Here is a 5,991-nt window from a genome sequence, read left to right on the forward strand (position 1 = left end):
AAATCAGCATGATATTTAGTTTTCCCACACAAGACTTCAACATCTCTAACAATACCAATTGGTGAAATAGTATCTCTATCGGCAAGTTTAATTGTGACATCAATATCTTCTAACTCAGCAGGTGCAATATCATGCATAATTTCTTTGTATAAGTCAATAGGTATTGCAATAGCACTAGCACCCATATCACACAAGCCATGATAACAATGATCTCCTATTTTAATATAAATAACAGGCATGCCTACCACAGGTCTATGTTTGTCTTTAGCACAAGGTTTAGCAATTCTAGCAGTTTCATCACAGAAATAAATAACATGCCCATCAATATTATCAGCTAAGAGATCCTTAACAATAGCAATATTAGGTTCAACTTTAACTTGTTCAAGAGGTGTATAGGTTCTAATATTGCTTTTACGAACCACAGTTGAAGCTTTAGCATGATCTTTTATCCTAACAGGAAAAGGTGGTTTCTCAACATAAGCAGTAGGAACAATATGATCATTATAAGTGATAGTCTTTTCTTCAACTTTAATAGGTGCAGATACTTTTACTTCTATGGGAGGATGATATTTAAACCACTTCTCTTTAGGGAGATCAATATGAGTAGCAAAATATTCACAGAAAGAAGCTACTATTTCAGAGTCAAGTCCATATTTAGTGCTAAATTTACGGAAAACAGCGGTATCCATAAAAGATTTAACACAATCAAACTTAGGTGTCATACCTGACTTCTTACCTTCATCGAGGTCCCAATCTCAGAGTTGCGTTTAATTCTTTCCAATAAATCCCATTTGAATTCAATAGTCTTCATTATAAAAGAGCCAGCACAAGAAGTATCGAGCATGGTGCTATTGTTATCAGAAAGCCGAGCATAAATTTTTTGAATAATCATTTCTCTTGAGAACTCATGATTGGGGCATGAATATAACATTGATTTAAGCCTCCCCCAAGCTTGAGCGATGCTTTATCCTTCGCGAGGCGAAAAAGCTCTCCCTAATAATAAAGCACGAATTGAGTCTCCGGGTTCACCGTCGCGACGTTTTTACACAAAGGTCACTATGGTTTTTATGAATTAAACCCGCCGTCCCTAATTTAGTGAGTCCGAAAAACGTTTCGTTTTTACAAAAAGGGCGCTGCATTAATTTGTATTCAACCCGCTGAAGCACAGGAGGAAAACGCATCGGGGGCTGACTGAAAACACAAGGGAGGGGTCCTCCTCGATGTGGCGGCTCGATGCAGAACGACGGCGGTGACTCGAGCTTGCAAAGGCTGGATCCGTGAGTGTCAGGGGTTGGGGAGGCGGATCCGGAGGCAGGCGGCGCGGGGGGTCGCCAGTGACGGCGAGCAAGGCCGGGGCGAGGCTTACCGGGCGGATCCAGGGCTTCCGCGGCTCCTGGGTAGAGACGAGACAAGGATGTGAGGGAGAGATGAAGCAACAAAGGAAGTGGGGTGTGGTGACTTAGGCAGGAGCTCACCGGAGCCGGGTGACGGCCAACGGGCGCAGGTGACGGAGGGATACGACACGGCGTCGTCAAATCCTTGCAGGTGCGAGCGGATGACGGCGCCGTGGCTGGGCACGCGATGACGCAGAGCCCCCCATTGCTGCGGCTCCCCGTTGAGTGCCCTAAGGCCGCAGATGCTTCTCCTACACCCGCACCACCAGCCCAAGGTGAGTCTCCTCTACCTGCTTCTATAGCTTAGCTCCCACCTCGCACCATGCTACTGAACTTCTGCCCCTCAACCCCACTGTTACTCCTAAATTAGCTCGACAGCGCTGACTCTTCCATAGAGGATGGCGTGGTGTCAGCCAGGCAGCATAACGCTTGACGAGTACATGTTCTGCAGGTGGATTCGTACTCTTCCGCTCTAATTTCTTGGTTAGAGGCAATGCCCTCATGGTGTTTGATGAATTGCTATTTCTCCATCGCCCCTACATCAAACTGCACACCAGGAAGATGGTTGATATTGGGTACAACATGTCGCCAAAGTACATGGTTCTCTTTCTCGTTCCTTATTTCTTTCAGAAGTTCATTACTTATTTGTTTGCTAAATTTATGTTTGCGAGAGACTCATTGTGTTTTGGAATTTCACAATCCCTTCTATCTCTCTATTATGATTTTTTTTGCCCTATTATGCTAATATAGCTGGCTGACTTAAGTAGTAAAATAAACCATGTCCCTTCCACACAATAGGAATTTTTTACTGTTACATACTCATCAAAGTTACATGGTGTGCAATTTAGAAATTTGATTACTAGGGGACTTTTACTACATGTCCAGTTATGGTTTCATGATAAAAGGAGCGCGCACCAAACGTTTGTTGAATTGCTACTTGAACAAAATGTATGGAGTTCTTGTTGCGTGCTTCAAGTCATCAACCATGTAAAATAAATCCTATAAGTTGTTCTCACCATACAATCTTTTGAACCAATTTTGTAAAGTTACTATGATATGATTATTGTTTTTTATAAGCTTCCCTATAGATATATTGGAGCTATTAACTCTGCAAAAGCCAGTAAAATATATATGCAGACTTGCATAGAAATAACTCATTTTAATTGTTATTTGGTGATTGTGGGTCAGACATTATCCGACGGTCAATGAATTACCTCTTGTGTTTCCTGGGTTTAACATCTAGAAATGGATGGAAGTTATTTTTTATGGCATTTACTCGCCAATAAATCATGTGTCATTATAGTAATTTTTTTGTCTTATTACTAAAAGGTCTAACTGATGTCCATAAGGATCATAAGACATAAATGGTGTTGAACCATATAATATTCACCAAGATCATAAATTTATATTTTGTTCACAGAGATCTTAATTTTATGTTTTGTTTTCAGAAAAAACCGTCAAATGATTGTCCATGATTTATATTAACATACCGGCTAGCAGCTAGGCAACCAGTTCAAGCTGAGATTGGCTTAGCTAGCTGTAACCATCGAGTTATTAGGGCATATGGTGTAATTGATGGTGTATTGGGGTCATTATTTCACGCTTTATGGACCTTGAAAACCTGCAACAAAATTATTCCCGGTTCAATTTTGTCAGAAAATGTACAGTGCCCCCTAGAGTAATTGTCTGGTTGAGCTAATGTGTAACATGTAATATGTACATGATCATTTAATTTCAATCAGCTGCGAAATTGTTGCAATAGGTCATGTTTGATCACTTTTGAGAAGCATCTAAATTTTGTATTTTTCATCACTTACATTTCAGCAAGCCCATAGTTTGTTTGTGTTGTATGCCTGCTGATTTCAGTGCTCGAGAGTCTAGACTTTAGAGTAATAAAGTACTGAAAGCTATTAGTTAACATTGTTTTTTCTTGTTTTCTACTAAAACTTGACATATTATCACAATTGGTTTGCCTAAGAGGTCCAAGATAGGTATTTCCACTAATTGCTCATATTTGGATCCTACGTCAGGCAACTGTGAAGAAATTACTCTAAACACAAAATAAAATCGGCAACATTATACATTGAAAGGCACAGTAAGTTCCCACTATTTGTGCAGCACCTATGTGACAATTTTTCAGTTTATCTTTGATATAATTCTGTGTACAATCTCTGGGTTTGTTGCCTTATAAGAGACTGAATTCTTTGTGGATTTCTTGATCTGCTTTCGACTACGGCAGTTGATAGCAAAATCTGGCACTGGCAACGAGGGAGCAGGTAATGTATTCGTCAGGAATGGAAGCTGCACTTGCACACACGCTTGCTTGCTTGCCCATTTACTGCTATCTGCTGCTCAAGAGGATGACAAAGTTCACACCGAAGGTGTTTGAAGAAATGACCCAGTGGGTGGGAGTGAATTAAATAGTGGTTGTGGCTTGGTAATTTACTTGTGTTTTCTCCCCACTTGCCTATGATGACATTGTACTGGAGCATCACCGAAAGGCTTGCTGACCTGGTGGAAGAAACATATGTGCTCTCTCGCCTTATTTATTTTGCCACTGTACAATTCATGCTTGATCATATGATTGTCCTCTATTTAGTGCATATTTCAGTAGTTAGATATTTGAGCAGGAAATGCACGTTCCTGCTACTGTACTATGCTTGAACACATAAGAAAATCTGTCCCTCATTCATCACGTGCCTACGAAAAGGGTAAAAGAAAATGAAATATGTACTCCCTTCATTCCAAAATATAGTGCGCCCGCGACTTTGACCAAATTTATATTAAAAAATATCAACATCTACAATACCAAATATATATACCATGAAACTACATTTCATAATGAATCCAATAATATTAATTTGACATTGTGAATGTTGATACCTTTTTCTATACATTTGGTCAAAATAGAGATGCTTTGACTTCGGACAAAACTTATATGCAGACTAAAAAAGACCGGAGGGAGTAGATGATACACCGGTGAGGCGTTGCAAGGGACTAGGAGGAGCTCACGATTTTTCGGGACATGGAGGAGCTTGCAATTTTCAGGCTAGGCCTGCCCGACCTACTGAGCATGTGGAGGACGCATGTAGATGACTAGGAGTCTGGTGTTTTCTTTGCAGAGAAGCACAAGAGTCCCCCGATGTAACACACACTCTTTTGTTATTGGATATAAAAAATGATCCTTAATGACACATGAAGCAGGTTGTGCGCTTTTTCTTTGCCTGGTGCAACGCACGAGCATTTGTCCTAGTTATATATATATATATATATATATATATATATATATATAATTGCGATCACGATGAACAAGCTGCATAGGTTAAAACTTCTGATGAAATTCCAATTTCAATCGTTTGTAGTTCCATGATCCCATATCATCACATAGCCTATACCATGTCAATGCAACTCCCTTCAAAGAAAAAGGGAAGACCTTCTTCTTAATAACATCATCGGGCACACCTGCAAGCTTAAATAATCCACAAACTTCATCCACATATATTAGGTGCTCATCAGGATGTATTGTTCCATCTCCCGCAAAAGGATTAGCTAGCAGTTTTTCTATCATACCCGAAGGAATCTCAAAGTAGACATTTTCATTTTCAGTAGGTTCAATACGTTGAGGAGCAACTCTTTGCTCTACTGGTCGGGGTGAAGATACCCTGAACAAGCCCCTCAGAGGATTACTTTCCATAGTAACAAGTGACAGTAAATTTCAGCACACTCTATAATTTTTTCCTTACCAAATTCCACCTACCAAAGGCGCTTCACTCCCCGGCAACGGCACCATAAAAGAGTCTTTATGACCCACAAGTATAGGGGATCTATCGTAGTCCTTTCGATAAGTAAGAGTGTCGAACCCAACGAGGAGCAGCAGGAAATGATAAGCGGTTTTCAGCAAGGTATTCTCTGCAAGCACTGCAATTATAGGTAACAGATAGTTTTGTGATAAGATAATTGGTAACGAGCAACAAGTAACAAAAGTAAATAAAGTGCAACAAGGTGGCCCAATCCTTTTTGTAGTAAAGGACAAGCCTGGATAAATTCTTATATAGAGAAAAGCGCTCCCGAGGACACATGGGAATTATCGTCAAGCTAGTTTTCATCACGTTCATATGATTCGCGTTCGGTACTTTGATAATTTGGTATGTGGGTGGACCGGTGCTTGCGTACTTCCCTTACTTGGACAAGCATCCCACTTATGATTAACCTCTATTGCAAGCATCCGCAACTACAACAAAAGTATTAAGGTAAACCTAACCATAGCATGAAACATATGGATCCAAATCAGCCCCTTACGAAGCAACGCATAAACTAGGGTTTAAGCTTCTGTCACTCTAGCAACCCATCATCTACTTATTACTTCCCAATGCCTTCCTCTAGGCCCAAATAATGGTGAAGTGTCATGTAGTCGACGTTCACATAACACCACTAGAGGAGAGACAACATACATCTCATCAAAATATCGAACGAATACCAAATTCACATGACTACTAATAGCAAGACTTCTCCCATGTCCTCAGGAACAAACGTAACTACTCACAAAGCATATTCATGTTCATAATCAGAGGAGTATTAATATGCATATAGGATCTGA

This window comes from Triticum aestivum, chromosome 2A (assembly GCF_018294505.1).
Source record: "Triticum aestivum cultivar Chinese Spring chromosome 2A, IWGSC CS RefSeq v2.1, whole genome shotgun sequence".
In the NCBI taxonomy this organism is placed as follows: Eukaryota; Viridiplantae; Streptophyta; class Magnoliopsida; order Poales; family Poaceae; genus Triticum; species Triticum aestivum.